At 54.0% G+C, this 11,857-nt stretch overlaps 1 long non-coding RNA gene across 4 annotated transcripts; it reads left to right on the top strand.

The window, feature by feature from the left end:
• The first annotated feature begins 2,948 nt into the window (after positions 1-2,948).
• Positions 2,949-11,648, top strand: LOC102493505 (uncharacterized). Of its 4 annotated transcripts, XR_001369436.1 has the most exons (4): positions 2,949-3,125; positions 4,096-4,442; positions 4,755-4,903; positions 11,482-11,648. It is a non-coding gene; the product is annotated as an uncharacterized LOC102493505 (long non-coding RNA). The 4 variants fall into 4 exon arrangements; XR_336754.2 differs by lacking the exon at positions 2,949-3,125 and having other exon boundaries at positions 3,703-4,442; XR_336753.2 differs by lacking the exons at positions 2,949-3,125; positions 4,755-4,903 and having other exon boundaries at positions 3,698-4,442.
• Positions 11,649-11,857: the final 209 nt, after the last annotated feature.

The following is an 11,857-nucleotide window of genomic DNA, read 5'->3' as shown; positions in this document are numbered from 1 at the left end:
GGTTTCTCACATTTCTGTGTGGTGCCAACCCTCCTGTCAGATGAAAGCAGCAGTGTGGTTCAATGGGCCAAGTCGCAGCTCCGGCTGCGAGCCTCAACCACGACCCTGTCACCATGGCCTGCCCGTTAATTATTTCATGCCCACTTTTGGTGCTCTCACTTAAAATGTGGGAAGTGAAAACGCTAACCTGTCTCCCCAGGCTGTAAAAAGGAATGGCTAATGTGGAAAAAGAGGAAAGAAGGGTCCCAGAGCATGTGCGGACACACAACACACGCATACAAAATAAGGCTGGCATGAGGGCACTGCAAACACGGCCATGGAAGGAGGGCCAGGGATGCTTCACCCAGGCCTCCCAGGCTCAGTGACGGCCCTCCTGCGGGCAAACTTGCTGCTTCTCAGTCCTTTTCTAGAAAAAAGAACTTCGAAGATTTCCACTGGTCATCCCCACAGCCCATGCCTGCTAATGGCTTGCTCTACTTCAGTTAGAATACATCACAGAATCCAGGAAGAAGAGTAACATTTTCTGTTCTCCTCTCTACTTAGTAAAGGGTCTAGTCTCCTAGAAAGGAAGGAGTGGGGCTCCCTAATAAGATAGCCCCTCGGTTTCCCGCTTCTGATTAGAATGAGGGGCCCAGATAAGATCAGTGACTTGTATTAGTTCGGTATAAGGAGTCTTCGCAAAGTTCATGGAAAGAGTTTATTATGAAAAACTCTTGGGGTTGGCCAGTGGCCTCATGGTTAGGGCAGCAGGATCCCACATGGCAACTATGTGGTTCGAGCCTGAAAAACAAGTGGGGTGCGTGTGTGCCCAAAATCCTGAGAGGAGACTGGAGGAGAAGGGACTGTTGTCTGACTGTCCCCTGGGGCGAAGCACACTAGAGGGTGCTTCTCCCTTTCTCTCTCTGTCACCAGCAAGCACATGCACCCTATGGCAAAACTTGCCCCCAAATATGCATAGATTAAAAACAATTTTTTGTACCAAAGTCAATGTGCACTTTATTCCATGACACCTTCTCCCACTAACTTTTTGCAGTTCCCGTGTATCTTCGCTGTGCTCCTTTTCCTGTTTCGGTAACTGGATTTGAATGTTAACGATCACAGATTTTAAATAGTTACCAGGATATTTTCATGCTGCTAAAACCTCTGGCCAATTTGCCTTGTTAGCGTCGTTGCGTTATGTTCGTATATTTATACTTTGAACTATGTCTCAAATCCACAACGAGATAACCATTTGACATCAATCTGGATGAGAATGATTTTTTAAAAAAAGGAAAAGTAACAATCATTGGCAAAGAGGTAGAGAAACTAGGAACTCTTCCCATTATGGGTGGGAATGCAAATAGTGCAGCCTTTGTAGGAAACATCACGGAGTTTCCTTCAAAAATTAGAAATAGGGGGCAAGCAGGTGACGTGGTAGTTAAGGCACTGGACTCCCACATGGTCAACCACAGTTCAAGTCCCAGACCTGGTGGCTTACTCACCTTCCCTCTCTTTCTGTGTCTCTCCCTGTCTCGCTCTGGTGAGCACATGGGTCCTATAGCAAAGTTAAAAATAATAATAAGTAAGATTAAGTAATTATTGTTTAAAACTAGAAATAGAATTGGCAGATGATTGATCAGTTCTACTCCTGGGTTTATACTGAAAAGAACTGAGAGTAAGAGGGGCTGGCAGCTGGTGTGGTGGATAAAGGGAATGGATTCCCACATGGCCGACCTTGATTCAAGTTCCAGACCTGGTGGCTTGCTTTCTTGCTGTCCCTTTCACTCTCTCTGTCTCTCTCTGTTCGAATTAAAAAAATAATAATAGCAAATGGAATGAAATAAATACATAATTCTTAAAAAATAAAAAAAGAATCGAGAGCAAGACTTTGAAGAGAGATTTGCACACCCACGCTCATAGTAGCATGATTCACAATAGCCAAAAGGTGGAAGCAACCCTAGCCGACAGATGCCGGGTACACAGAGGGGATCTATTCATGCAGTGGAATATCATTCAACCCTAAAAAGGAAGGGAATTCTGACCCACGCTGGGACATGAGTGAACTTTGAAGACTTCGCGCTAGGTGCAATAAGCCAGACACAAAGTGAGTGTTGTGTGATTCCACTCATGGGAGGTGCCCAGAGCAGTCTGATTCCTGTGGACGAAAAGCCACACCAGGGCTGGGGAGGGCAGAGTGGGGGTTGTTATTTCAGGGAATAGAGTTCGGGATGTGCAAGGTGCAAAAGGTGGTGGTCCTCGCATAATCATGTGAACGCCCTTGGGCCACCGCACTGCACCTCCAAAGGGGTAAAATGGTCATGCCGTGTTGCATATCTTACTGCAATAAAATAGTGATTTGTATGTCTGCCACCGTGTGCTGCGCTCCTAACATCCCTGAGGGAGGAAGAGCAGGTTTTCTCTCTGCTTTCCATCAACACGTGGCATCCGGCACCCATGAAGCCTCTGTTCTTTAACAAGTCGGGCCTGGGCTGGCCAGAATCCTGGCGGTTCCTGATTCCAGAACCCTGTCTGGCTACCTCTGGGCACACCACCAGAGCCAATCACGGAGGGATCTGTTGCGGCCCACAAGAGACCTCCTTCCTGCCTGTGTTCCTTTGCTTGGAAGCACGGAAGTACCGGGGGCTCCAAAAAGTGTGTGGAGAAAAATGGAGCTAAAGTAAGAATTTATGGCTGTGCGTTGCCGCTTCACCCTTGTCCCACCGGTCAATACATCGGCCCTTCTGCCAGGGTACCATACTGCACTGAGGTCCCCTGACCTAAGGGGAGGGCACGGCGCCAATTCGTACCTCTCTTGATGTCCCTCACAGTGGCCCGGGACCTTCAGGGGACACTAAAGCTCCAGCCCTCCTCTTAGGCTGGAGTTCCTCCCTCCTGCCGTCCTATGCCTGGCTCGCTTTGCCCTTGTCCTTTTAAACGCAGCTGCAATTCCTAGGATAGTTCTTCAGAGCCACCCGCAGACACAGAGGGGCCCGCTCTCCTCGGAGCGCTGCCGGCTCCACTCGCCCTCAGTGCACTGTGTGTGCGCGCGTGGTTTTCGCTTCGTTGCACTTCTCCTCTTTCACCTTCCTTCTCAGTCTCGAAGCTCCTCTGGCTCACCAGACGGCTCTCTCCCTTCCGGAAAACAGGTGCGCCTGCCCCGGGCTTCTTGGGACTTTCCATCATCGCCGAAAGGAAAAGGAGAGTGCTTAAACCACACCAGGGCCCCGTGAAGGCAGGTGCAAGAAGATCCTTTCTCTTCCGTGCGCCCAGGGACCGCGGAATGGAGGCGAGGGAACGGGCGCAGCACAGGGTCCCGGGCGGGCAGGCGGGGCTGCCCCCGGCTCTGGGCAAGTGCGCTTCGTGGGGTCCGGAGTTCCTGAGTGTGCGTTTGGTGGCGGTAATGGGGGTGGGGGGTCGGTATCGAGGACAGAGAGTGCCGGGAGAGTTATGGAAGAAGACTCTCCACGCCAGGCCTGGGCGCCTCGTCGGTCCTAACCTCCACCCAGCGTCAACTTTTTGCTGCTCCCGTTAGATGGCGCTCAAGACTTTCTAACTACTTGGGAAAGTACTCCTTGCCCGGAACAAAAAGAACCGTAGGGTGTGGGTGTGGGCGTGAGTGTGTACGAGTGTGAGTGCGCGCGCGGGGCGGGGAACAGGGCGCGGGCGTCGCCTGGCACCATGCGTGGCCCCGTCACGGGTCAGCCGGGCCCCGAGCGGGGGGAGCACCCGGGAGAGCCTCCGGACGAGTACTTTCGCCTTTCCTCTCCCCTTTTCCCGCTTCTGTTAGTTCCTGGGCCTTGTTTGGGTTCCCCGAAAGGAGCGGCTGGGCGGCGCGGCAGTGGCCACCGGAATCCGGCGCTGGTCGCAAACTAATGCGGGGCCTCCGCGCGCGGCAGGGAAAGGGCCCCGGACGCGCTGAGCAGAGAATCTGGGCGCAGTCACGAGCCTCAGTATCTTGCACACGGCAGCCCCTTTCTCTGACCTCCCGCCCCAGATCTCAGCAGCCCGAGCTCGCACGAGAGAAACGTGGCAGGTGCAGGCTCTGTCGGTGCGCTCGTAACTGCTCCAGGGAAATTCTGGCTCAGGGCAGGATTCATGAGCCTACTGTGTACACAGGGCCAACTTTCCCGTCCCGGTGCGGGGGCCGGCGAGCCCGGGGAACGTCAAACGGCCTTCTCGTACAAAAGCCCTTGGGGACCTCGGAACATCGTGGGCGACAGCTGATTTTAAAGTAACTGTTTAACGAGAGATCAAGAAGAGAACTTGCTCTCCGTCACCAAGTTCACCTCTCTCCCACACTCTCCAAGAAAAGAGACTTGATAAGTGACCCGGCTCCCTAGCCCTCTCCTTGATGGCTGGCCGAGCGCGCCCTGCCCAGAAGGGCCGCGTCTCCCCACCCTCGACCGCGAGCAGGAGCCCAGAGCTTCCTTTGTGCCCCCCTTGGCTGTGAACTTTCCCGCGCGGTAGGTTCTCCTTTAAGAAACGAGCGGTCCCTATGAATATTTAACACGGAGCGCGGGCCGGACCGGGGGAGGGGAGCCCACCAGCCCGGGTCCCTGCGCGCGCCCCGGCCCCGGCGCAGAGCGAGCGCGTCCACAGGCGCCCGGCCGCGGCGAAAACCCGGGGGTGGGGAAGGCGGGGGTGATCTGGAGGAAAGGGCCAGCCGTAAGGGGGCTGGGGAGCGGGCGCGGGCGAGCTGGCGGTCGTGCTCATTTCCATAAGAAAGCCGGGATCGCGGCTGGAGGCAGGCTTTCTCGCCCCCCGCCCTTTCCCAGACGCGCTTTCCCGCACGGAGTCGGCTGCGGAGCTCAGAGCCGCAAGTGCGCGCTCCGGTCTTTGAAGGTGCAGATAAAATGTGGTTCCCAACGTTGCCCCGAATGGGGCCGGTTTCCTGTCTGTGTGTGAAGTGGAAGGACCGCGCCGGGTGAGTCCAGAGCGCCGGGGAGCTGGCGGGAAGAGCCAGGGAGGACGAGAGGGAGGACGAAGTCGGCGGGCGCAGGGCATCCTAGCAGAGGAGGCACTCGAGTGGGTGTCTGAAAGAGGGAGCCTGGTTGAAACCTGGTACCTCAAGCTCAAGATAAGTGGGGGCGGGCGGGAGGAATTAGAGAAGAAAGCCCCCAGAGCCCAGGCTGCCGGTGCAGGGGAAGGTCTGGCCCGCCTCGGGGCATCCCTCTGCAAAGACCGGAGGAAACTTTCACTCGCGGCCGCTGACCCTCTTCCTGCGAAGAAATAAAGTGAACTTGCTCAGACAGTCAGTCCCACTGGCGGCTCAGTTCTGTCTGCTTTCGTATTGAGTTTCTTTTCGGCTTTCAGTGTGAACAGCAGCCATGCGTCCTCAATTCCTCAGTATATATACTATGTGTGCGTGTGTGTGCGTGTGTGTGTGTGTATTCTCCTAGGTACTTTATGATCCCATCTGGAGAAATTAAAACCCAGATCTGTAATGTTTATTCTTAGATAGTTTACAAAAAGCAAGAAAAAGATGTGTGAGACACATGTCTGCAAATATAACAAACGCACTTTCCCTTCTGCTTGCAAAAGTTGCCTGCAATGAGCCTCCCTGATTCTGGACCACCTGCACTTTCTATGCAACTCAATCGGGTCATGGGTAGAGCACCAATCAGATCAAGCAATTACATACCAATTATGACTATTAATGACTGTATTACTAATGATTGGAGTTGAGGACTCCAAATCCGATCAAGGTAATCAAGCTGTTTTACAAGTCTGCTACCTAAGATGTTTATAGCACTTCTCTCCCAAAAAGGAGGCGAGGCTGGTGATTACGTTTTCCAAGGGTTTGTCGGTAGGTGTCCGTGGCTGATGTTGAACTTACTTCTTTCAGTACACTTTATTGCTACTTCTGGTAAATAGTGGAGTCTTCTTTTCTGGCCCTGTCAAGTTATGCAAAGTGTAATTGATAATGGTGGTGACGACATCCTTGGTTTGGATGCAGAAGTGGGGTGGGGTGGAGGTGCAGTCTCTCTGCAGTTACTCTGGTATTGCTGAAACTCTGGGAGATTTTAAGGAGCAAGTGTTTCAGATCTTCAGAAGGGGTCACGCCTGTGGGCATGGCTGGGAGGCCAGACGCTGAAGGACGGCAAAGCCAGAGAGCAAAGGAGGAAGAGGGAACTTGCTCTCTGTTTTTCATTCTCTTTTTCTCGTGGGTTGAAATGGCTTTGGCGTGTCATAAGCAGAGGGACTGCAAAGCAGAGGTTACTGAGAGGAGTCTGTTGGCTGATGGACTACTTTGTGACTGGGCTTAGGAAGTGGTGGGGAAGATGACTTGCCTCCATAGCGACCTCTCTTCTCATCCCAGATGGAGGTCCAGGCCCAGTTCTGGGATGGGAAAGGAGGTATGGGGGTGGGGGGAGGATAAACAGTCATTAGAAAGGAAAGGGGCTGGAGGGGGTAGTCAGCCACTAGGTAGCAGGCAGTGGACATTGGGAGGAACCACCATCCGTCTGGATGCCGGTCATCTCTGCTTGCCCCATAGCTCAGGCCTTCTCGCTGCTCTTTCAGGACACCAGGAGTGTTGGGGCCATGAACTTCAGCGCTGCCTCGGCGGCCTGCCGGGACCTCTGCAGCACCTCGGCTCCTGGGAGAGCCCCAGTGGCAGTGCACACCTGGTTCTTGCATTACCCTGCCGGGTGGAAATGCCCAGGCAGCATGGCAGAAACCCAAGCTGCCCGCAGCAAGCACACCCTCTCGGGGCAGCGTCAAAGTGAGGGTCCTTTCAGAGCACTGGGTGGCCTCTTCTCTTGATGTGTAGCACGTGCTCCTCCTCCTGGGCTCTGTGTTGTCAGAGTTAATTGCCTGGCAGTGGGACATCTTGCACCTCAGAGGAGCGGGGAAATACAGCAGGGTAGGACTCCCCCCAGGTAACAGCATGGCATAGGATCCTCTTGGGCACTCCAAGGGTCCAAATGCCTCTCTTGAATGGAATGGGCCTGGGGTAGTCTCTCTTCCGCTGGCTCCCTAATCCTCCTCACCTCTTCCTGACTGTTGGCAACCTATGCAGGACCCTGAGTCCCGAATGCAAGTGGCCACAGCTCACCCCAAGGGCAGAGCTCAACAGGAAAACTCCATATGCCAGCTGCAGATCTGGTCTGTCCCTAAGCAGCCAGCAGCACCCCCACAACCCAGACAGCCCAGAGACACCCTAGGAACAAACTCTTTGCTGACCCTGATAACCCCGTGAAAGAGTGAAGGAGGGAGCCAGAGGCCAGTACAGGGCTCCCTGGGACTCCCAGCAAGGACTTCCGGCACAGGGCTCCAGTGTAGGCCCTGCTCACTAAGCCTGGGCGCTGGGAGCCAGCTTGGGAACAGGGAGAAAAGCCAGTGTCCCCTCCTTGAGGCAGCTGCAGAGATGTCCCAGACAACCAGTACCTTGGAGGAGGGGAAGGCTGTCGTGTGGAGCTGGCCCTAGGTTGATTGATCCTGTGATTTCTTTGGATTTCTTTATTTATTATTTAGTTTTTACTGTAGGGCATGTGCACGTGTCAGAGAAAGAGAAAGTGAGAAATCACCCCTGGGAGGAGGGCCATGCTGAAGGCCATGCCAAACTCAGTTTTTCTCCTGTCTCCTCAGGAGTTTGGGCATAGAAGCACACACGCCTTGTGTGATTTTCAAGCTGCCGAGTTTGGGACTCAAACCCTGGAATTGGCCATGTGGAGTGCAGCGCACCTTAACCTCCGTGCCACCTGCTGACACTGACACTGTGATCTTGTTCACTTTCCTGCCAGGAGATCTGAAATCCAGCCCAGAGTCTCCCAGAGCCTGGGGATTCCACACACACAAACTTGGGGCAGAAAAACCAGAGGATATTCGGTATTCTAGATCCTCCTGGGACCCGGGCCCTACTAAAGACCCACATCTGGGAAATCGGCCTTCTCAGACACCTGATGAGAGTTAGAGGCAAGTTTCCTCAACTTCCAACCCGTTGGAAAATTGGCATACGCATGAAGAGCAGAGTGGTCTGCCCTAGAGGGCCTCCATTGTGCCAGAAAACCTTTGTCCTCCTAGTGCACCCTGTCTCCCCTAGGTGGCCCCTGCACGTCTGTGCAGGGTGTCAGGGGAGCTGGGGAAGGAGGCTGGCCTGGCCTCTGCTACCCAAGTAAATATAAATGAGTTTTGCGTTTTAAGGAGATGTTTTCCAGCTTTGAACTGTTCCCAGAACGCACCTAATTTCATCAGGATCTCCTGTCAGCAACTGTAACCCACCTCACCTCTTCGTTTTCTTCTTTGTAGCTTTAGGCTGCATTTTAGGAGGGCTTATATAATGTTCATGTCAGCAAATCTCCCTGTCCCCACCCTCTCCCAGCTCCTTGCATGGAATGTAGCTGGAAGCCACACACACTGCACACAGAATCTTTTACATTTTTTCTGTTATTCTTCTTGCCTAGAAGAGTTGACAAGACATAGACGCATTAAGTTGCATAAAATACAGCGGCTTGATCAGCCAAAATGCATCTCATTTGCACTTGTATGTAGCCAGGGGTAGGGGCTCTCACGCCAGGCCACACTGACTCCCTGGAATGCTCCAGCAGGCCCCTCCTGCCAGCAGCCGCCATGCCATTTGCGAGGTGCTGTTGAGCTCAGCCCAGGCCAGCGGGCTGGGGTACCAGGAGGTGTCTGGGAGCCTGGCCTGAGGACTCAAACCAGCTCTGGCAGACCTTCACTCCGGCTGCTCAGGGGGCTGGGAGGCTTGGTGGGTGGGTGCCCACTGCTGGAAACAGGTCTCTAGGCGTCCCTTGGTTTGAATTAAAGAGAGAGGACAATGGTGAAGTGATGTGAAATAGAGGGACAGTCACTGACCATGTTTTGCACTCACCACTCGCTTTGTCCCCTGGGAGCTGCTCTCCGCCTGATGCATCCCTGCACCTGCTTCTAGCCCCAAGCTTGGACTGAGCTCCTCATTTCTTCCCTGGTCTGTGCTGACCCCAGTCCTGGGCCCACGGGTTCCTGGAGCAGAGTCTGTCCCACTAATATGACAGGCACGTAGGAGCTGTACTAGGAGCCACGGAGTGCAGGTGGGGTGCTGAGGTGAAGTTTTAGTTTTTCTTCTTTCATCCCCCAGTCACCTCCGTAGGGTGATCTCAACTACTCCGGTCTCTAGGTGCTAGAGCGCCAATCCCTATCCACTAGCTGGAGGCCGGGGCTGCTGCTGGGGTGGGGTCTCTGCAGCATCCATGGCCACTGGGGATAGGAGGCAGAAAGGCAGAAGGATCTGGGGTCCTCCGGAAGCCTGAGAGGGCGCAGTGCCTAGTCTTGGCCTTGAGAAATGCCTACCTAGCCTAGATGAGCACCCCACAGGGTGTCTGGGGGTCTTTTCCACACGGGGGCTTCCATTCCTCACATGGGCAACGGTGACTCAGAGGCCCACCAACCCCAGGAGCTCCCTGCTTTGCTGGGCTCTTGGCTTCATGGCCTTCATCGCCTGCCCAGATTGCAGCTTGTGACCTTCCTGGGGCCAACCAAGGGCGAGGCGTGTAGCCCAACAAGGCCACCGCCCCACTGAGCCGCCATCAACAAGGCCCTGTGTTCAGGGCTCAGTCTCACCCAGCCTACCGAGACCTGCAGGAGCTCAGGGACTGAGGCTGAGGCCAGGCAGCCAGCCCCTCACCATTGGCAGCCCGGACACACTGCGGAGTCTGGAGGAAGAATCAGGCAGGCTGGGAGCTGGGGACAGGCCTGCAAGGTGTGTGATGCTTTAAGGGTGTGCCAAGCCTTTGTTATGGCCCTGTGGGCGTGTGCGCCAGCTCGTCCTCCAGAGCCCCTCTGTCCTCTCCCCACCACCTCCCGGTCTCCCCACTAGAGAGAGGACCTGGCACTGGGGATCTTCTGGGGATCAACCTCCCCGCTTCAGAGCCTCTTCTACAAACTGCTAGTCCCGAGGTTACAGTCTCCCTGTGCCTGGGGCACGTGAGTGCGGTCTGCACTACCTGCACGTCTGGGGCCAGGTCATCCTGGAAGAACTGGCTTTCTGAATGTGACCTCGGCTGCAGCAGCACAGCCCTGCTACTGCTGAAGGAGTGGCTCTGCTGTCACCGCAGGGGTGCCTGGGGTGGGCACAGCAGGGTGCAAGAAGGGGAGAGGAGAACCTGCACTCCCGTGGTGCAGCCTTGAAGATGCTGATAGAGGAGAAGAGCTGGTTAAAGACGACAGAGCTCAGAACTCACCTGGTCATGGGCAACCAGGTCCCAATCCACCAGCCCCCCCCCCCCCACACACACACACAGGACGACTCCTCAGCCAAGGAGGTGCAGCTTTAGGAAGGGTCTCTGCAGGATGCCCTGGCGCACAGAAGGCGGAAGGGTGCCTGTGTACTGCATACAGGCCTACACGTGCTGTGTCATACATGGCCACACATGTCCCCAGTCTTGCTAATTTCTTTTTATTCCTTTTTTAGGGCTTTCTACCTGCTCATAGTCATTGAAGAAAACTGAGTGTCCGCACCTCCTCTCGCAGAGAATTCTGTATATTACGTAGCACTCTCACACAGGGAGTCCTCAAGGGACCGTTTTTTGTCCCAAATCAGCTAGCACTCAGGGGGTGTCAGGGTGCTGCCAAAGGAGGGGGACCCTTCATTCCCTGGGGGCTTTATTCTCCTCCTTGAAGCCTCTGTTCGAGGCCTAGTAACAAAGGAGAGAGATAAATGATCTCTCTTTGGTCTCCCCACTCACTTCCACCCCCTCATCTGCAAGCCCAACTCTGCTCCAGGGAGGAAGCAGGAAGCGGGTGGGATCAGGTACATATGTAAATACTGCTGACCCCAGAGGCCCCGTTCTGAAAAGCACGAAAAAGCAGAAAGCCCCTTTCAGGTGCAGGCTGCTCAAAGGCTCTGAGTACCCACCACCTCCACTCCCCCAGACGTGGGACCCAAGGCTGGGCGCTGAATATTCCTGTCCTGCCAAAATGATCCAGGCAAACTACTGAATACTTCCTGGAAGAATTAAAGACCTTTCTCTGGGGGCTTGGGAGGGAGGGAGGTTGACACATTTTAAAGCCCTGCTTGGCAGAAATCTGCAGGTCCTGCAAAGTAGAATCCGTAGGCTTGCTAGAGCACTTTGGAAATGTGAGAGGTGTCTCTCCCAAAAGATCCTGGTTGAAAATAGTTTGTAGATGTTACTTTGCTTGCAGATGGCTTTTTGATTATTGTAGCCTAAAGATTCGGGAGCCCAAGCTACTAAGACATTTATTTTCATTTTGTTACTTTCTGGGTGATCCTGTGCCTTCTGATTAGTCCCATTTAACTTATTTAGTTTTAACTCTGCAGGAGAGTTTTCAACCTTGGAAATGTAAATGAAAAATAGCCTTTGTCCCTCTGAGACCTTTACAAGGGGCAGAATGGAACGACCGCCCTGGCCTCCCCCTCTCTGCTCTTGCCTTGAAGTTGCCCAGTCTGAACCTGGGTAGGGTGAGGGTGGCGGGTTCTGACACCTTTTATTTTAGTGCTGGCACAAAGAGAGCTCTTTGAAATGAATATCTCTTCCATTTCAGTGTGGATACAGCGTTCCCGCCGGCTAAATGGGCTCGCCTTCTGCTGGGAAAGCAGTCCTGGAGGGCAGAGGTGACGTGGCGCCTCCTAGGAAGTTCCTCTGCAGAGTACCTCCTGTTCTGCTTGTTTCTATTTAATTAATAATTAAAGTGTTTTTGCTTCTCTCTCAGTGTCTGTCCCATTATTCCGTGGCAACCACAATGAAACGTGGGCGGCGTGATGGTTCCTTTTGTCCTCGGAACCAGGAGTAGCATGGGGAACTTACCAAGCCCCAGACAAGCCTCAGGTGTGTTCTGGGCTTCTGAGGTTGAGAGGTTGATTTGCTACTCACTGGTCACACAAAGGGTTCACACTTGATCTGCCTCCCTTTGGACAGCT

This window comes from Tupaia chinensis, unplaced genomic scaffold, assembly GCF_000334495.1.
Source record: "Tupaia chinensis unplaced genomic scaffold, TupChi_1.0 Scaffold143064_1, whole genome shotgun sequence".
Classification (NCBI taxonomy): domain Eukaryota; kingdom Metazoa; phylum Chordata; class Mammalia; order Scandentia; family Tupaiidae; genus Tupaia; species Tupaia belangeri.
Note: the sequence above shows the minus strand (reverse complement) of the source record. Positions and strands in the feature narration are given on the sequence as shown.